The sequence below is a fragment of the Mesoplodon mirus genome (assembly GCF_964341445.2).
Source record: "Mesoplodon mirus genome assembly, chromosome: 4".
NCBI classification, from domain to species: Eukaryota; Metazoa; Chordata; class Mammalia; order Artiodactyla; family Ziphiidae; genus Mesoplodon; species Mesoplodon mirus.
The window spans coordinates 69699391-69721123 of record NC_138979.1 but is presented as its reverse complement, the minus strand read 5'-3'; positions in this window follow the sequence as shown (position 1 = coordinate 69721123).

Genomic DNA, 21733 nt, shown 5'->3' with positions numbered 1-21733 from the left:
AGGTGGCTTCTATTTCCTAGCTATTGTACATAGAGGTGCAATGAACATTGTGGTCCATGTCTCTTTTTGAATTACAGTTTTCTCAGGGTATATGCACAGTAGTGGGATTGCTGGGTCATATGGTAGTTCTATTTTTAGTTTTTAAAGGAACCTCCATACTGTTCTCCATAGTGGTTGTATCAATTTACATTCCCTCCAACAGTGCAAGAGGGTTCCCTTTTCTCCACACCCTCTCCAGCATTTATTGTTTGTAGATTTTTGGATGATGGTCATTCTGACCGGTGTGAGGTGATACCTCACTGTAGTTTTGATTTGCATTTCTCTAATGATTAGGGATGATGAGCATCTTTTCATGTGTTTTTTGGCAATCTGTATATCTTCTTTGGAGAAATGTCTATTTAGGTCTTCTGCCCATTTTTGAAATAGGTTGTTTGCTTTTTTTGATATTGAGCTGTATTAACTGCTTATATATTTTAGAGATTAATCCTGTGTCAGTTGCTTCATTTGCAATCATTTTCTCCCTTTTTAAGGCTTGTATTTTCATCTTATGGTTTCCTTTGTTGTGCTAAAGCTTTGAACTTTCATTAGGTCCCATTTGTTTATTTTTGTTTTTATGTCCATTTCTCTAGGAGGTGGGTCAAAAAGGATTTGCTGTAACTTATGTCATAGAGTGTTATGCCTGGGTTTTCCTCTAAGAGTTTTATAGTGTCTGGCCTTAAATTTAAGTCTTTAATCCATTTTTAGTTTATTTTTGTGTATGGTGTTAGGGAGTGTTCTAATTTCATTATTTTACATGTAGCTGTCCAGTTTTCCCAGCACAACTTATTGAAGAGGCTGTCCTTTCTCCAATTTATATTCTTGCCTCCTTTATCAAAGATAAGGTGACCATATGTACGTGGCTATATCTCTGGGCTCTCTATCCTGTTACATGGATCTATATTTATGTTTTTGTGCAGTTCCATACTGTCTTGATTACTATACTTCTGTAGTATAATCTGAAGTCAGGGAGCATGGCTCCTCCAGCTCCGTTTTTGTTTCTCAAGTTTGCTTTGGCTCTTCGGAGTCTTTTGTTTTTCCATCCAAATTGTGAGTTATTTTACTCATTTCTGTGAAAAATGACATTAGTAATTTGATATGGATTGCATTGAATCTGTAAATTGCTTTGGGTAGTATATTCATTTTCACAATATTGATTCTTCTAACCCAAGAACATGGTATATGTCTCAATCTGTTTGTGTCATCTTTAATTTCTGTCATCACTGTCTTATAGTTTTCTGCATACAGATCTTTTGTCCCCTTAGGTAGGTTTATTCCTAGGTATTTTATACTTTTTGTTACAATCGTAAATGGTAGTGTTTCTTTAATTTCTCTTTCAGACTTTTCATCATTAGTGTATAGGAATGCAAGAGGTTTCTGTGAACTAGTTTTGTATCTTGCTACTTTACCAAATTCATTGTTTAGCTCTAGTAGTTTTCTGGTAGCATCTTTAGGATTCTCTATGTATAGAATCATGCCATCAGCAAGCAGTCACAGTTTTATTTGTTCTTTTCCAATTTGGATTCATTTTATTTATTTTTTCTTCTCTGATTGCTGTGGCTAAAACTTCCAAAACTACGTTGAATAATAGTGGTGAGAGTAAGCAACCTAGTCTTGTTCCTGATCTTAGAGGACAGGTTTTCACTTTTTCAACATTGAGAATAATCTAGGCTGTGCGTTGGTCAGATATGGCCTTTATTATGTTGAGGTAAGTTCCCCCTATGCCTACTTTCTGTATGGTTTTTATCATAAATGAGTTTTGAATTTTGTCGACAGCTTTTTCTGCATCTATTGAGATGATCATATGTTTTTTTCTCCTTCAGTTTGTTAATATGGTGTATCACATGGAAGGATTTGCGTATACTGAAGAATCGTTGCATTCCTGGGATAAACTCCACTTGATCATGGTGTATGATCCTTTTAATGTGCTGTTGGATTTGTTTGCTAGTATTTTGTTGAGGATTTTTGCATCTATGTTCATCAGTAACATGGGCCTGTAGTTTTCTTTCTTTGTGACATCTTTGTCTGGTTTTGGTATCAGGGTGATGGTGGCCTTTTAGAATGAGTTTGAGAGTGTTACTTCCTCTGCTATATTTTGGAAGAGTTTGAGAAGGATAGGTGTTAGCTCTTCTCTAAATGTTTGACAGAATTCACCTGTGAAGCCATGTGGTCCTGGGCTTTTGTTTGTTGAAAGATTTTCAATCACAGTTTCAATTTCAGTGCTTGTGATTGGTCTGTTTGAATTTTCTATTTCTTCCTGGTTTAGTCACAGAAGGTTGTGCTTTTCTAAGAATTTGTCCATTTCTTCGTGGTTGTCAATTTTATTGACATATAGTTGTTTGTAGTAATCTCTCATGGTCCTTTGTATTTCTACAGTGTCTGTTGTTACTTCTCCTTTCTCATTTCTAATTCTATTGATTTGAGTCTTCTCCCTTTTTTTCTTGATGAGTCTGGCTAATGGTTTGTCAATTTTGTTTATCTTCTCAAAGAACCAGCTTTTAGTTTTATTGATCTGTGCTATCGTTTCCTTCATTTCTTTTTCATTTATTTCTTATCTGATCTTTATGATTTCTTTTCTTTGGCTAACTTAAGGGTTTTTTTTGTTGTTGCTCTTCTTCTTCTTTCTCTAATTGCTTTAGCTGGAAGGTTAAGTTGTTTATCTGAGATGTTTTTATTTGTTAAGGTAGGATTGTATTGCTACAAATTTCCTTCTTAGTACTGCTTTTGATGCATCCCATAGGTTTTGGGTCACTGTGTTTTCTTTGGCATTTGCTTCTACGTTTTTTTGTTTTTTTTATTTCCTCTTTCATTTCTTCAGTGATCTATTGCTTATTATTTAGCAAATTGTTTAGCCTCCATGTATTTGTATTTTTTACATATTTTTCCCTGTAATGGATATGTAGTCTCATAGCATTGTGGTCAGAAAAAATACTTGATACAGTTTCAATTTTCTTAACTTTACCAAGCCTTAATTTGTGACCCAAGATATGATGTATCCTGAAGAATATTCCATGAGCACTTGAGAAGAAAATGTATTGTGTTGTTTTTGGATGGAATGTCCTATAAATATCAATTAATTCCATCCTGTTTAATATATCATTTAAAGCTTGTGTTTCTATCTTTATTTTCATTTTGGATTATCTGTCCTTTGGTGAAAGCAGGGTGTAAAAGTCCACTACTATGATTGTGTTATTGTCAATTTTCCCTTTTATGGCTGTTAGCATTTGCCTTGTGTATTGAGGTACTCCTGTGTTTGGCGTATAAATATTTACAATTGTTATATCTTCTTCTTAGTTTCATCTCTTGATCATTATCTAGTTTCCTTTTTTGTATCTTGTGATAGTCTTTATTTTAAAGTCTATTTTGTCTGATATGAGAATTGCTACTCCAGCTTTCTTTTGATTTCCATTTTCATGGAATATCTCTTTCCATCTCTTCACTTTCAGTCTGTATGTGTCCCTAGGTCTGAAGTGGGTCTCTTGTAGACAGCATATATATGGGTCTTGTTTTTGTATCCATTCAGCCAGTCTATGTCTTTTGGTTAGAGCATTTAATCCATTTACATTTAAGGTAGTTATCAATATGTGTGTTCCTATTACCATTTTCTTAATTGTTTTGAGTTTGTTATTGTAGGTCTTTTCCTTTGCTTGTGTTTTCTGCCTATAGAAGTTCCTTTAGCATTTGTTGTAAAGCTGGTTTGTTAGTCTGAATTCTCTTAGCTTTTGTTTGTCTGTTAAGTTTTAAATTCTCTGTTGAATCTGAATGAGATCCTTGCTGGGTAGAGTAATCTTGGTTGTAGGGTATTCTCTTTCATCTCTTTAAATATGTCCTACCACTCCCTTCTGGCTTGCAGTGTTTCTGCTGAAAGATCAGCTGTTAACCTTATTGGGATTCCCTTGTATATTTTTTATTGTTTTTCCATTGGTGTTTTTAATTTTTTTCTTTGTATTTAATTTTTGATTGTTTGATTAATATGTGTCTTGGCCTGTTTCTCCTTGGATTTATCCTGTTTGGGACTCTTTGTGCCTCCTTGACCTGTTGATTATTTCCTTTCCCATGTTAGGGACATTTTCAACTATAATCTCTTCAAATATTTTCTCAGTCCCTTTCTCTTTCTCTTCTTCTTCCTGGATCCTTACAATTCAAACGCTGGTGCTTTTAAGTTGTCCCAGAGGTCTCTGAGACTGTCCTCAATTCTTTTCATTCTTTTTTCTATTTGCTGCTCTGCAATAGTTATTTCCAATATTTTTATCTTGCAGGTCACTTATCTCTTCTTCTGCCTCAGTTATTCTGCTATTGATTTGTTCTAGAGAATTTTTAATTTCATTTATTTTGTAGTTCATCATTGTTTGTTTGCTTTTTAGTTCTTCTAGGTCCTTGTTAAACGTTTCTTTTATTTTCTCCATTTTATTTCCAAGATTTTGGATCATCTTTACTATCATTACTCTGAATTCTTTTTCAGGTAGACTGCCTATTTCCTCTTCGTTTGTTAGGTCTGGTGGGGTTTTACCTTGCTCCTTCAACTGCTGTGTGCTTCTCTGGATTCTTATTTTGCTTAACTTACTGTTTTTGTGGTCTCTTTTTTGCAGGCTGCAGCTTCATAGTTCCCATAGTTTTTGGTGTCTGCCCCCAGTGGCTACAGTTGGTTCAGTGGGGTGTGTAGTCTTTCTGGTGGAGAGAACTGGTGCCTGTATTTTGGTGGATGAAGCTGGATCTTTTTTTTTTTTTTTATGGTGGACAGGACCACATGCAGTGGTGTGTTTTTGGGTGTCTGTGACTTTATTATGATTTTAGGCAGCCTCTCTTCTAGTTGGTGTATTTGTGTTCCTGTGTTGCTAGTTGTTTGGCTTAGGGTGTCCAGCACTATAGCTTGTTGGTTGTTGAATGGAGATGGGTCTCAGCGTTGAGATGGAGATCTGTGGGTGAGCATTTTCCCTTTGATATTATAGGGATCTGGGAGGTCTCTGGTGGAACAATGTCCTGAACTAGGCTCTCCCACTTCAGAGGCACAGGCCTGACACCTGGCTGGATCACCAAGACACTGTCAGTCACATGGCTCAGAAGAAAAGGGAGACAAAGAATGAAAGGAAAGAAAGAACAAATGAACAAAAGAAAGAAAGAAAGAAAGAAAGAAGGAAAGAAAGAAAGAAAGAAAGAAAAGAAAGTTATTAAAATAAAAAAGTAAATTTTTAAAAATAAAGAAAAAATTTAAAGTAATAAAAAAAAAGAAAGCAAAAAAAGGAGAAAGAAAGCAGAGGGCAACCAAACCAAAAAACTTATCCGCTAATGAGAACAGGTGCTGAAAAGTATACTAAAAAAAAAAAGACAACAAAAATAAATATAAACAAAAACAAAAAAAATGGACAGACAGAACCCTAGGACTAATGGTAAAAGGAAAACTATACAGAAAAAAATCACACGAAGCATACACATACAGACTCACAAAAAAAGGAAAAAAATATATATGTATTAAAAAATGAAAAGAGCAAACAAATCAATAAACAAATCTACCAATGATAATAAACTCTAAATACTAAACTATGATAAACATAAACTAGAAACATATTAGATGCAGAAAGCAAACCCGAAGTCTACAGTTTCTCCCAAAGCCCACCACCTCATTTTGGGGATGATTCATTGTCTATTCAGGTATTCCACTGATGCAGAGTACATCAAGTTAATTGTGGAGATTTAATTCTCTTCTCCTGAGGCTGCTGGGAGAGAAATTTCCCTTTTTCTTCTTTGTTTGCACAGCTCCTGGGGTTCAGCTTTGGATTTGGCCCACCTCTGCTGGTAGGTCATCTGAGGATAACTGTTGTTTGCCGACAGGATGGGGTTAAAGTAGCCATTGATTAGGGGGCTCTTGCTCACTCAGGCCGTGTGGAGGGAGGGGTACAGAATGCATGGTGAGCCTGTGGTGGCAGAGTCCAGCATGATGTTGCAACAGCCTGCAGTATTCTGTGTGTTCTTCTGGGGATGTTGTCCCTGGATCTCGGCACCCTGGCAGTGGCGGGCTGCACAGACTCTTGGGAGGGAGGGGAGGTGTGGATAGTGACCTTTGCTTGTACACCAGGCTTCTTGGTGGCTTCAGCAGCAGCTTTAGCATTTCATGCTTGTCTCTGGTGTCCACGCTGGTAACCACAGCTCACACCCATCTCAGGAGCTCTTTTAATCAGTGCTCTGAATCCCATTTCCTCATTCACCCAAAAACAATGGTCTCTTGCCTGTTAGGCAGTTCCAGACCTTTTCTCAGACTCCCTCCGGGCTAGCTGTGGTGCACTAGCCCCCTTCAGGCTGTGTTGATGCAGCCAGCCCCAGTCCTCTCCCTGGGATCTGACCTCCGAAGCACCAGCTTCAGCTCCCAGCCCTCACCTGCCCTGGGGGCGGGTGAGCACACAAGACTCTTAGGCTGGTGGGTGCTGTTTGGCACTGATCCTCTGTGAGGTATTCTCTGCTTTTCCCTCTGCACCCCTATTGCTGCACTCTCCTCTGTGGCTCAGAAACTTCCCCCATGCCAACTCGCATCTCTGCCAGTGAAGGTGCTTCCTAGTGTGTGGAAACTTTTCCTCCTTCACAGCTCCCTCCTGGAGGTGCGGGTCCTGTCCCTATTCTTTTGCCTCTGTTTTATCTTTTTTTTTTTTTTTGCCCTACCCAGGGACGTGGGGATATTCTTTCTTTTTGGGAAGTCTGAGGTCTTCTGCCAGCATTCAGTAGGTGTTCTGTAGGAGTTGTTCCACATGTAGATGTATTTCTGATGTGTTTGTGGGGAGGAAGGTGATCTCCACATCTTACTACTCCCCCATCTTGAAGGTGTCCTCCAAAGAAGCATTCTTATTAGTCTGACCAACACAGACCTATGGCTTAGGCTAGTTAATCATGGTGTCCCTAGAAGTGAAAGAGATAGGAAATCTACTAAATTCATACTTGATAGGTGTAAGAAGTAAATTACAAGGACTATTGAGCAAAAGTCTAACTTCAGTTATACAAATAGAAAGCCACAGTCCTTTAATCAACTCCTGGAGATTTACAGACCTATAACTCTTTAAATGAAGGGAGACCGTGTTCTCTTGTGGAATAATCCCCCACATGAATAAAGGTTTATATTGTTAATCTTTCTCCCTGCCTTTCACAAAAGGAACTTTTAACACATTTTAACACTGTGAATTGAAAGAAAGGAAACAATCAGAACTTTCAGGGAATACTGAACTCACACTTTTTCAAGGATAGCCCTAATTGCATACCTCCAATCAGAATAGGGGTCATGTGATCTGTGGTTTTTAGCCCAGGTCAGTCTCACAGTTGTTCCCAGTAGTTCCTGGACCCATCCTGTGGTATTTCTCTAGTTCTAGAATGAATAATTGGAAGAGAGATACTTAACAGCTGACAGAATTCCCTCAGCTGCTATTGGTCCCTTGACCTGCAGACTGGGACTATTGTGGTAGGAAAGGCCAAATGAAAGCCATTAAAACTACCTCTACCTATGAAAATAGTAATTCAATAGCAATGCCTCATTCCTGGTGGACTACATACATTTGCACCACCATCGAGAACTTGAAAGGTACAAGTCTCCCCTTCCAAGAGCCTGTGCAGCCTGCCACTGCCAGGGTGCCATGATACAGGGACACCATACAATATATGGTGATTCCCACCCCATCGCAATCAGCTCTTCTATTTTGTCTGTGCATAAGAGAGTCATATCTTGGGGAATGACAGGGGATTATCACAAGTTTAACCTAGTGGTGACTCTGCATTGCTTGTGAAAATTTACATATCCCCTGGTACCCAGTAGGTAACTATTGATTTAGCAAATGACTTTTCTCAATACCTGTCCATAGTGCCCAACATAAGTGTTTTTTCTCAGGTGACAAGGCCAAAAATACACTTTTATTTTCCTATCTCAGGGGTATATCAACTACTAAGTCCTATGTCACAATTTGGTTTTCAGTGATCTTGATTTCCTTCTCTTCTACAAGATATCACACTGGCTCATTACATTTATGACACTATGCTGATTGGACCTGGTGAGCAGGAGTAGCAACTGCTCTAGACTCATTTACAACACATTGCACAGCAGAGAGTGGAGGATCAATCCAGCTAAAATTTAGGTGTCTGAGCCCCAGTAAAATTTCTAGGAGCCAGAGTTATAGAACTTGTTCAGATATTCCATTTAAGGTGAAGAATAAATTGTTGTATTTGGGCCCTCTTACAACCAAGAAAGAGGCAGAATGTCTGGTGGTCTGGTGGGCCTTTGGATTTTGGAGGCAAAATAATCCTCATTTGAATATATAACTCTGGTCTTTTTATTGAGTAACCCAAAAAGTTGCTAGTTTTTAATTGGGCCTAAAAGAAGAGAAGACTCTGAAACATTTCCATGATGCTGTGCAAACTGCTCTACTACTTGAGGCACATATCCCAGTATACCTGATGGTTCTTAAAGTTTTATGGCAAAAAGTGATGTTATTTGGAGCCTTTCGCAGGTCCTATATTTGAATGGTAGTTCAGGTTTTTAGGATTTTGAAAAACATCCTTCTGTCTTCCAAAGATAACTACTCTCCTTTTGAGAAACATCTCTAGGCCTTCTGGTGTGTTTAGAGAGTGAATGCTTGACAATGGACCACACTGTTACCATGTGATCTGAACTTCCATCATGAGATGAGTGTTATCTGATACACTAAGTCATCAAGTTGGGCCTGAATAACAAATCTCCATCAAATGTATGTGATATATATGTGATTAGGCCAAAGCAGGCCATACAGGTAAAGTAAGTTACATGAATTAGTGACCCATATTCCTATGGTCCCTACTGCCACACTGCCTTGTCTCTCCTAGCCTAAACTGATCTATAATGGGGAGTTCCCTACTATCAGTTTACAGAGGAAGAAAAGATGCAGACTTGGTTTATAGATGGTTCCTCATGATATGCAAGCACCACACAATAGTGGACAGCTGCAGCACTACAGCTCTGCTCTGCAACATCCCTGGACAGAGGAAAATGGAAATCTATTCAGTGGGCAGGATTATTGACAGTGGACCTCCATGTTCACTTAAATGACCAGATTTTGATTGTATACTGATTCATGTACCATGGCCAGTAGTATGGATTGATGAGACTTGAGAGAAACAGGATTGGAAAATTGATAACAATGACAATTGGGGAAGATTATATAAAGAGTTCTTTCCTAATGGGTAAAAATAAATAAATAAAATAAAGATATTTTTCATGTGAATGCTTACCAAAATTTTATCTAAGTAGAGGAGGATTTTAATACTCAAGTGGCTAAGATGACATATCTGTTGATACCAGTCATCCTTTTTCCCCAGCCAAATTTTTCATTACCTAATGAGCTCATAATGAAGTGGCCATGATGGCAGGAAGGTAGTTATGCATGGGTTCAGCATCATGGGTTTCTGGTCACCAATTCCCAGTGGCAAATTGGCCAGCAGCAGACAGCAACAATGACTCTGCTGTTATGACACCATTCCTGAAGTTTTCAGGCAGCTAGTTAGTAGCAGCTTGATTACTTTGGACCACTTCCATCATGAGAGAGAATTTTGTCCATAGTGGAATAGACATTTACTCTGGATAAGGATTTACCTTCTTTGAAAGCAGTGCTTCTGCAAAACTGACATTTCTGGACTTAATGCCTTTTATTCACTGTCATAGTATCCCACACAGAATTGCTTGGCCTTAAGGAACTCACTTTACAGCAAAATAAATGTGGCAATGGACCCATGCTCATGAAATCCACCAGTTTCACCATGTTCCTGTCCATCCCAAACCTGCTGCCTTGATAGAATAGTGGGAGGGCCTTTTGAAGACTCAGTTACACTACCAGCTAGGTGGTAATATGTTGCAGGACTGGGGCAAGGTTCACCAAGATACTCTTAATGCCTTGAATCAATAACTAATATATGGTGCATTTTTGCTAATAGCCTTTATACATGGGTCCAAAAATCAAAGAGTAGAATTTGGAGTGATACCACTCAGTATTAGCCTCTGTTGAAACAACAGCCACTTTTTTGTCTCCTATTCCTCCACGTTTATGCTGGGATGACCTACAGGTCTTAGTTTCAAAGGAAAGAATGCTTTCACCAGGAGACAAAGCAATGATCCCATGAATGAGAAGTTGAGATTGCAAAATGGACACTTTTGGCTTCTCATGACTCTGAATCAAAAGATAAGGAAGAGTGTACTGAACTGGATGTTTTTTTTTTGACAACTGCCAAAGAAAAATCATAGCAAGACATAAGTTTAAGCAAAACAAAAACAAAAACAAAAACAAACAAACAAAAAAAAACCCAATTTTTTCCAGTACTATTGCAATGGGGAGAGATATCTCAGTGCAGAACAAGTGGCAATGCTGAATACAGCATGGACTAGTGAAATTTATAGCCAAGGAGCCTGGTGGAGGTCACTGGATGGAAGAGTACTTAGAGAGTATATCATGTGTAAAGGGATTTTGGCTAAACAAATTTAGAAGTATTCTTGCTTAAGAAAGGCCAGGATGATGGAGTATGATAAACTTGGTTAGATATTGAGAATAATCAGATATGGATGATGAAGGACACTTGCTAAATTTACTTAGCTGAGTTCTTGCAAAGGATTTTACAAAGAAGTGCACAAGTGAGCCAAGGAGAAGCTTTAGGAGTCTTATTAAAGTTTTGTCAAGCATAGAATCTTTGTCAGTACTCCCTCTTTTTCAAAGGAAAAATGAGACATTCTTCTTTCCTTAGAATTTTTCTTTGGTTATCTTGTGTTTATTAAGGGCCAGCCAAATTATGTGCTGAGACTTGTTAGTAAAGAGTATTCTGTTTGGTATTAGCTGTCAAGCATTTATTGGGGGAATATTCCATGAAAATAAAAGAAAAACAAGTAATATAATTAAAAACCCAGTTTCTGAGGTAGGGTTGAAAGGGACTTATTATGAACAATTAAAGATCCTCCTGTCATCCCTACCACTCAGAAAATTCCAAGGGTTTTAGAAGCTCTGTGCCAAGAACCTGGGAAGAAAAGCAAATATATATTTCTTATTATATAACAGTAGTACATAAATTTTCCATACCCTTTTGGGGGGTATGAGACATTATTGGTCTATATACTGGAAAGAAATTTGTGGTGGGAGATCCACTGCATTTGTTGTGGTAACCACAACAAATGAGTATGAATTCCTAATGAGTTTTCTAATAACCTGTATACATGGATCTAGGAATAAAGGAGTACAAATTCAAGTACAACTCACTATTATGTCCTGTTGACCCAATAGCCACTTAGGGTGTAGAAGCTCATTTTACACCTGGATTTATTTCCTCATTGAATAATACTTACCTGAGGCATATGCTGAGGACAGAGGAATGTGACAGATAGAATTCCTGACCTACTGTACTCCCAGTGGGTTCCATATGTGAGTTCCCAGGGGGAAAGCACAGGTATTTGACCAAACTTGATAAGGTAGGAAAGCCTCCCCACAGGACATAACACTTCAGAACTTCTTTTAAAAAGATAAGATAAAGATTCTTTACACAAAGAAGCAATCCAGACAAGGTAAGTATGAGAAAAGACATAGCAGGGGGGAAAGGGCATAGTGGGATCTGAGATCTATAAGTAATTTGGGATTTCTGAAGCCTGAAAGTCCAGGTCAGGAGCAGAGACCCCAAGTGAGAGCTGAAGCCAGATTGTGTAATACCTTGAAGGCCAAGATGAAGGGCTGGGTTTTACCCTGGGTTACTAGGGAGTCACAGGAGGGATATGAGCTGGAGAGGAGCAGGGTCAGCTCTGGATGTAGAAATACCCATCTGGGATGTCTGGAAAGTGAAGTGGAGGCCAAGAATATAGATAGGAGACTAGGGTGAGGCACCAGAGAGGAGCATAGGAGGCCTGAGATGAGACCAAGCTGGGGGTAGAGAGGAAAGTCTGGGGCAGAGAGAGTTGGGAACAGGAAGAACAGGGCTGAGGATGGGTAAGGAGGAGGGTAGTGCTGGGTTCAGCCTAGTGAATTGTCAGATGTTAAGGCCACTCCTGAAATGGAGGATCAGGAGAAAGATGCTGAGTCCATTGGGGACACAGAGGGCAGGATGGGCTGAGGGAGCATACAGGAGGCCAGTGACTGCAGAAGACCAGAACTCAAGAGATAGGTTCAGAGAGAGGGAATGTTTAGTGGTTGAAGCAGTCTTGGGAGTGGACAGAATGTATCTGAAGAAAGAGTGGAAACTGGGTCCTTGAGTGAAATTGGTCTCCCTAAGGTGTGCACCAGGTGACTGGGTAGATTGTGGGATCACCACACAGATAGAGAATGTGGGGTCTGAAAATAGGTTTGTGGGGAAAGATGGTGAGCTTGGTTTGGGTTATCCAGGAGGCTGTTGGATGCCCAGGCCTGAAGCTTGGGAAAGACATTTGGGCAGGAGAGAGACCCTAACAACCATCCTGTCCCAAGTGACAGGTAAAACAGTCAATATATGCAGTCAGTGCAGAGGACATGGTTTAGAAGGGGCCCTAGGAATGCCCTTATTTTGAAAGGCAACAGTGGAGGGAACAAAAGAACAATTCATGATGGAGGATGGGAAGGTCAGCCAGAAAATTTAAAAGGAAACCAGAAATGCATGGTGTCCCGTAAACCAGGAGAGGGGTGAGTTTCAAGAAGGAGGGAGTGGCCAACTGTGTTGAACGCTAATGAAAGATTAAGTATTGATATAATTAAGACAGAGGGATAACTACTGGATGACTCAACATGGAAGTCTCTGGAGACCCAAAAAGATTATGACTCTGTGGTCGAAGCAGTGAGTAGATCTCCATGAAGAAGTTTTGCTGAGAAGGATATTAGAGAAATAGGGCCGTAATTTAGAGGTATTGTGGGAATGGTTCTGATTAAACGTTGTGGTCCCAGAACCACCCAGTAAAGGGTCAGGCCATCTCAAAGTGTTTGTTGAGTGAATGAACAAATAAATGAATAAGTGATACAGAGAAATTGAGAGAGAGAGAGAAAGTTTAGAGATAGAGACAGAAAACAAATAATAGCAACAAGTTGTATCTGTTATTACTTCACATCTAAAAATAAAAGTTTTGTCATCTAAGTCAGCTTTGAAAATTCCTTCTGTATAAAGAAATAAACTGATAAAGGCAATTTTGATAGTGTGTACACTTAACATACCGGATATTCGCATCCATCTTTTGTTGCCTTGCTTGATGATCACAAGAGGAAGCTGCAAGTAAACACTTAGCTTCTTCTCAGCCACATTTTTCAGATGAGCAAACTGAGGTCAGGACAAGAGAGTGGCCCAACAGCTCCCAGTAAGTCATAGGATGAGCTGAGGTTTCAACACAAGTCTATATGATTCCAAAAGCTATCCTTCTTTTAAACCTGTAGGAACATCCATACATTCATCTCTTCACATATAATAATTCAATTAGTCGTTCATTTGTTCTTTCATATATTTGAATAATAATTAAGAATAATGATTAAGGAGCCAGCCTGCTTGGGTTCACACTCTGGTTCTGGCCACTTATCAGCTTCGTGACTTTGGGCAAGTGACTTTATCTAGTTGTGCCTTTGTTCCCACCTCTATAATGGTCTCCATGCTTTAGGCCTTCACCCCATATGTTGGGAAGGCTGAGTTATCTCTAGGGAATGGGCTTAATATTGAACTTATGTTGATGCCCAAGAGTAAAGCATGAGGCATGGGGACTTGAGAGGTCTGGGGAACCCCTGTGAGAGGTGGCAAAAAGTGTTCAGAGCTTTCTCTGAAAAACAGGAGGTATGTGACTGCAAGCCAGTCTCTTTCCTCTTTGAACCTCCAGCTATGTAGAGAATGAATTGCCTTTATCCAGAAGCCACAAACTGAAAGCCTGTATGTCAAAAGAGCCATAGTAGTAGTCATTCCCTATTCCTATTACCTATTACCGCATTAGCCCCAGGTAACAACTAATCTGCTTCTTGTCTCTATGTATGTGACTATTATGGACAATTCATATAAATGGAATCATACAATATGTGGCCTTTTGTGAATGACTTATTTCACTGAGCATGAGGTTTTCAGGATTCATCTCGTATAGCATTATCAGTACTCCATTTATTTTTATGGATAAATAATATTTCATAGTATGGATAGATGACATTTTAAAAATCTGTTCATCAGTTGAACAGATCCATAAACAATGGATACAGCGTTTCTTCTTGGGGTGATGAAATGTTCTGGAATTAGATTGTGGTGATGACTGAACATTGTAAGTGTAGTGGAATTCACTGACTTGTAGACTTTAAACTGGTTCAAATACTAATTTTTTAATGTTAATTTTACTTCAACAAAAGATAAAGGCAGAGACAGAGAGAGAGAGAGAAAGGAGAGAGGGAGAGAGGAAGAGAGAGAGAGATCTGTGTTGGGCCTATTTTTTTATGTTTTTGGGTTTTTTTCCAATATTTTAAAATTAGGAAACATCTCACTATAAATCTGAATTGCCAGTTTTTCTTAAAAACTCAGAAAATCTGGCAATGCTAAGCCCACATTCCAACAGGGCAGCTCCACACTGAAGCAAAAGGATGAACTTTATTACATATATACATCCATTTATATGTAAATTAAATGCAGAAAAAATCCACAAAAAAGGAGAGGATGAGTTAGGTGGTACCCAAGAACAATTCAAAAGATGAAGGTTTGTGATTCTAAATTCAGAGAGGGTGGGGCGACCTTCAAGATGGCAGAGGACTAAGATGCGGAGATCACCTTTCTCCCCACAGATACATCAGAAATATATCTACATGTGGAAAAACTCCTACAGAACACCTACTGAACACTGGCAGAAGACCTTAGACTTCCCAAAAGGCAAGAAACTCCCCACGTACCTGGGTAGGGCAAAAGAAAAAAGAATAAACAGAGACGAAAGAATAGGGACGGTACCTGCACCAGTGGGAGGGAGCTGTGAAGGAGGAAAGGTTTCCACACACTAGGAAGCCCCTTCGCGGGAGGAGAATGTGGGTGGCGGAGAGGGGAAGCTTTGGAGCCAAGGAGGAGAGTGCAGCAACAGGGGTGCAGAGGGCAAAGCAGAGAGATTGCTGTAGAGAGTTTCAGTGCCAACCAGCACTCACCAGCCCGAGAGGTTTCTCTGCTCACCCGCCAGGGTTGGGTGGGGCTGGGAGCTGAGGTTCGGGCTTTGGAGGTCAGATCTCAGGGAAAGAACTGGGGTTGGCTACATGAAGACAGCCTGAAGGAGGTCTGTGCACCACAGCTAGCCTGGAGGGAGTCCAGGAAACAGTCTGGATCTGCCTAAGAGGCAAGAGGCAGTTGTTTCGAGGTGCACGAGGGAAGGGGATTCAGAGCATTGTTTAAACGAGTTTCAGAGACGGGCGTGAGCTGCGGCTATCAGTGAGGACACGAGACCCGGGCATGAAAGGCTAAGGCTGCTGCTGCAGTCACCAAGAAACCTGTATGCAAGCACATGTCACTATCCACACTTCCCGTCCCGGGAGCCTGTGCAGCCCACCACTGCCGGAGTCCCAGGATCCAGGGACAACTTCCCTAGGGGCACACACGGCACGCCTCAGCCTCTTGTAACGTCATGCTGGCCTCTGCGACTGTAGGCTCACCCCACACTCCGTAACCCTCCCTACCCCAGGCCTGAGTGAGCCAGAGCTCCCTAATCAGTGTTTACTTTAATTCCATCCTGTCAGGGCGGGGGAACAGACGCCCTCAGGCAACCTACACGCAGAGGCGGGGCCAAATCCAAAGCTGAACCCTGGGAGCTGTGCGAACAAAGAAGAGAAAGGGAAATTATTCCCAGCAGCCTCAGAATCAGCGGATTATATCTTCACAATCCACTTGATGTACCCTGCATCTGTAGAATACCTGAAAAGACAATGAATCACCAAAAAATTGAGGCGGTGGACTTTGAGAGCAACTCTAGACTTGGGGTTTGCTTTCTGCATCTAATTTGTTTTTGGTTTTATGTTTATCTTAGTTTATTATTTAAAGTGTATTATCATTGGTAGATTTGTTTACTGATTTAGTAGCTGTCTTCCTCCTCTGTTTTTAATATATAGATATATGTATTTTTTTTCTTTTTTTCTCTTTTTGTGAGTGTGTATGTGTATGCTTCATTGTGTGATTTTGTAAGTATAGCTTTGCTTTTACCATTTGTCCAAGGGTTCTGTCTGTCCATTTTTATTGTTTGTTTTGGGGGGGTTTATTTGGGTTTATTTATATATTTACTTATTTTACATCTTTACTGGAGTATACTGTCTTTACAATGGTGTGTTAGTCTCTGCTTTATAACAAAGTGAATCAGTTATACATACATATGTTCCCACATCTCTTCCCTCTTGCGTCTCCCTCCCTCCCACCATCCCTATCCCACCCCTCTATGTGGTCACAAAGCACCGAGCTAATCTCCCTGTGCTATGTGGCTGCTTCCCACTAGCTATCTATTTTACGTTTGGTAGTGTATATATATCCATGCCACTCTCTCGCTTTGTCACAGTTTACCCTTCCCCCTCCCCATATCCTCAAGTCCATTCTCTAGTAGGTCTGTGTCTTTATTCCTGTCTTACCCCTAGGTTCTTCATTTCATTTTTCCCCCTTAAATTCCATATATATATATATATATATATATATATATATATGTGTGTGTGTGTGTGTGTGTGTGTGTGTGTTAGCATACGGTATTTGTCTTTCTCTTTCTGACTTACTTCACTCTGTATGACAGACTATAGCTCCATCCACCTCATTAACAACAGCTCAATTTCATTTATTTTTATTGCTGAGTAATATTCCATTGTATATATGTGCCACATGTTCTTTATACATTCATCTGATGATGGACACTTAGGTTGTTTCCATCTCTGGGCTATTGTAAATAGAGATGCAATGAACATTTTGGTACATGACAATTTTTGAATTATGGTTTTCTCAGGGTATATGCCCAGTAGTGCGATTGCTGGGTCATATGGTAGTTCTATTTGTAGTTTTTTAAGGAACCTCCATACTGTTCCCCATAGTGGCTGTAGCAATTCACATTCCCACCAGCAGTGCAAGAGTGTTCCCTTTTCTCCACACCCTCTCCAGCATTTATTGTTTCAAGAATTTTTTATGATGGCCATTCTGACTGGTGTGAGATGATATCTCATTGTAGTTTTGATTTGCATTTCTCTAATGATTAATGATGTTGAGCATTCTTTCATGTGTTTGTTGGCAGTCTGTATATCTTCTTTGGAGAAATGTCTATTTAGGGCTTCTGCCCATTTTTGGATTGGGTTGTTTGTTTTTTTGTTATTGAGCTGCATGAGCTGCTTATAAATTTTGGAGATAAATCGTTTGTCAGTTGCTTCATTTGCAAATACTTTCTCCAATTCTGAGGGTTGTCTTTTGGTCTTATTTATGGTTTCCTTTGCTGTGCAAAAGCTTTGCAGTTTTATTAGGTCCCATTTGTTTATTTTTGTTTTTATTTCCATTTCTCTAGGAGGTGGATCAAAAAGGATCTTGCTGTGATTTATGTCATAGAGAGTTCTGCCTATGATTATCTTCTAAGATTATGATAGTTTCTGGCCTTACATTTAGGTCTTTAATCCATTTTGAGCTTATTTTTGTGTATAGTGTTAGGGAGTGTTCTAATCTCATACTTTTACAGGTATGTGTCCAGTTTTCCCAGCACCACTTATTGAAGAGGCTGTCCTTTCTCCACTGTATATTGCTGCCCCCTTTATCAAAGATAAGGTGACCATATGTGCGTGGGTTTATCTCTGGGCTTTCTATCCTGTTCCATTGATCTATATATCTGTTTCCATGCCAGTACCATAGTGTCTTGATTACTGTAGCTTTGTAGTATAGTATGAAGTCAGGGGGCCTGATTCCTCCAGCTCCATTTTTCGTTCTCAAGATTGCTTTTGCTATTTGGTGTCTTTTGTGTTTCCATAAAAATTGTGAAATTTTTTGTTCTAGTTCTGTGAAAAATGCTGGTGGTAGTTTGAAAGGGATTGCATTGAATCTGTAGACTTCTTTGGGTAGTAGAAGCATTTTCAGAATGTTGATTCTTCCAATCCAAGAACATGGTATATCTCTCCATCTCTTTGTATAGTCTTTAATTACTTTCATTAGTGTCATAATTTTCTGCATACAGGTCTTTTGTCTCCTTAGGTAGGTTTATGCCTAGATATTTTATTCTTTTTGTTGCAATGGTCAATGGGGTGTTTTCTGGATTTCACTTTCAGATTTTTCATCATTAGGTTATCAGAATGCCAGAGATTTCTGTGCATTAATTTTGTATCCTGCTACTTTACCCAATTCATTGATTAGTTCTAGTAGTTTTCTGGTAGCATCTTTAGGATTCTTTATGTATAGTATCATGTCATCTGCAAACAATAACAGCTTTAGTTCTTCTTTTACAATTTGGATTCCATTTATTTCCTTTTCTTTTCTGATGGCTGTGGCTAATTCCACAACTATGTTGAATAAGAGTGGTGAGAGTGGGCAACCTTGTCTTCTTCCTGATCTTAGTGGAAATGCTTTCAGTTTTTCACCATTGAGGATGATGTTGGCTGTGTGTTTGTCATATATGGCCTTTATTATGTTGAGGAAATTTCCCTCTATGCCTACTTTCTGCAGGGTTTTTATCATAAATGGGTGTTGAATTTTGTAGAAAGCTGTCTCTGCATCTATTGAGATGGTCATATGGTTTTTCTCCTTCAATTTGTTAATATGGTGTATCACATTGATTGTTTTACATATATTGAATAATCCTTGCATTCCTGGAATAAACCCCACTTGAACATGAGGTACGATCCTTTTAATGTGCTGTTGGATTCTGTTTGCTAGTATTTTGTTGCGGATTTTTGCATCTATGTTCATCAGAGATATTTGCCTGTAGCTTTCTTTCTTTGTGACATCCTTGTCTGGTTTTGGTATCAGGGTGATGATGGCTTCGTAGAATGACCTTGGGAGCATTCCTCCCTCTGCTATATTTTGGAAGAGTTTGAGAAGGATAGGTGTTAGCTCTTCTCTAAATGTTTGATAGAATTTGCCTGTGAAGCCATCTGGTCCTGGGCTTTTGTTTGTTGGAAGATTTTTATCACAGTTTCAATTGCAGTGCTTGTGATTGGTCTATTCATATTTTCTATTTCTTCCTGATTCAGTCTTGGCAGGTTGTGCATTTCTACGATTTTGTCCATTTCTTCCAGGTAGTCCATTTTATTGGCATAGAGTTGCTTGTAGTAATCTCTCATGATCTTTTGTATTTCTGCAGTGTGAGTTTTTACTTCTCCTCTTTCGTTTCTAATTCTATTGATTTGAGTCTCCTCCCTTTTTTTTCTTGATGAGTCTGGCTAATGGTTTATCAATTTTGTTTATCTTCTCAAAGAACCAGCTTTTAGTTTTATTGATCTTTGCTCTAATTTCCTTCATTTCTTTTTCATTTGTTTCTGATCTGATCTTTATGATTTCTTTCCTTCTGCTAACTTTAGTGGGTTTTTTTCTTCTTTCTCTAATTGCTTTCAGTGCAAGGTTAGCTTGTTTATTCGAGATGTTTCCTGTTTCTTAAGGTAGGATTGTATTGCTATAAACTTCCCTCTTAGAACTGCTTTTGCTGCATCCCATAGTTTTTGGGTCGTCATGTCCCTATTGTCATTTGTTTCCAGGTATTTATTTTCATTTCCTGCTTGATTTCTTCAGTGATCACTTTGTTATTAAGTAGTGTATTGTTTAGTTTCCATGTGTTTGCATTTTTACAGGTCTTTTCCTGTAATTGATATCTATTCTCATAGCACTGTGGTCGGAAAAGATACTTGATACAATTTCAAATTTCTTAAATTTACCAAGGTTTGATTTGTGACCCAAGATATGATCTATCCTGGAGAATGTTCCATGAGCACTTGAGAAAAACGTGTATTCTTTTGTTTTTGGATGGAATGTCCTATAAATTTCAATTAAGTCCATCTTGCTTAATGTATCATTTAAAGCTTGGCTTTCCTTATTTGTTTTCATTTTGGATGATCTGTCCATTGGTGAAAGTGGGGTGTTAAAGTCCCCTACTATGAATGTGTTACTGTTGATGTCCCCTTTTATGGCTGTTAGTAGTTGCATTATATATTGAGGTGCTCCTCTGTTGGGTGCATGAGTATTTACAATTGTTATATCTTCTTCTTGGATCGATCCCTTGATCCTTATGTATTGTTCTTCTTTGTCTCTTCTAATAGTCTTTATTTTAAAGTCTATTTTTTCTGATATGAGTATTGCTACTTCAGCTTTTCTTTGGTTTCCATTTGCATGGAATATCTTTTTCCACCCCCTTACTTTCAGTGTGTATGTGTCTCTAGGTCTGAAGTGGGTGTCTTGTAGACAGCGTATATATGGGTCTTGTTTTTGTATCCATTCAGCCAATCTGAGTCTTTTTGTGGCAGCATTTAGTCCATTTACATTTAAGATAATTATCGATATGTATGTTCCTATTCCCATTTTCTTAACTGTTTTGGGTTTGTTATTGTATGTCTTTTCCTTTTGTTGTATTCTTGCCTAGAGAAGTTCCTTTAGCAAATTTTGTAAAGCTGGTTTGGTGCTGCTGAACTCTCTCAGCTTTTGCTTTCTGTAAAGGTTTTAATTTCTCCATCAAATCTGAATGAGTTCCTTGCTATGTAGAGTAATCTTGGTTGCAGGTTTTTCTCCTTCATCACTTTAAATATGTCCTGCCACTCCCTTCTGGCTTGCAGAGTTTCTGCTGAAAGATCAGCTGTTAGTCTTATGGGGATTCCTTTGTGTGTTATTTGTTGTTTTTCCCTTGCTGCTTTTAATATGTTTTCTTTGTATTTAATTTTTGACAGTTTGATTAATATGTGTCTTGGCATAATTCTCCTTGGATTTATCCTGTATGGGACTCTCTGTGCTTCCTGGACTTGATTAACTATTTCCTTTCCCATATTAGGGAAGTTTTCAACTATAATCTCTTCAAATATTTTCTCAGTCCCTTTCTTTTTCTCTTCTTCTTCTGGAACCTTTATGATTCAAATGTTGGTGCATTTAATGTTGTCCCAGAGGTCTCTGAGACTGTCCTCTCTTCTTTTCATTCTTTTTTTGTTATTCTGCCGTGCAGCAGTTATTACCCGTATTTTATCTTCCAGGTCACTTATCCGTTCTTCTGCATCAGTTATTCTGCTATTGATCCCTTCTAGAGTATTTTTAATTTCATTGATTGTGCTGTTCATCATTGCTGTTCATCTTTAGTTCTTCTATGTCCTTGTTAAATGTTTATTGCATTTTGTCTATTCTATTTCCAAAATTTTGGCTCAACTTTACTTTCATTATTCTGAATTCTTTTTCAGGTAGACTGTCCATTTTCTCTTCCTTTGTTAGGTCTGGTGGGTTTTTTCTTGCTCCTTCATCTGCCGTATATTTTTCTGTCTTCTCATTTTGCTTATCTTACTGTGTTTGGGGTCTCCTCTTTGCAGGCTGCAGGTTTGTAGTTCCCATTGTTTTTGGTGTCTGTCCCCGGTGGCTAAATTTGGTCCAGTGGGTTGTGTAGGCTTCCTGGTGGAGGGGACTGGTGCCTGTGTTCTGGTGGATGAGGCTGGATCTTGTCTTTCTGGTGGACAGGTCCACGTATGGTGGTGTGTTTTGGTGTGTCTTTGGCCTTATTATGATTTTAAGCAGCCTCTCTGCTAATGGGTGGGTTTGTGTTCCTGTCTTGCAAGTTGTTTGACATGGTGTGTCCAGCACTATAGCTTGCTGG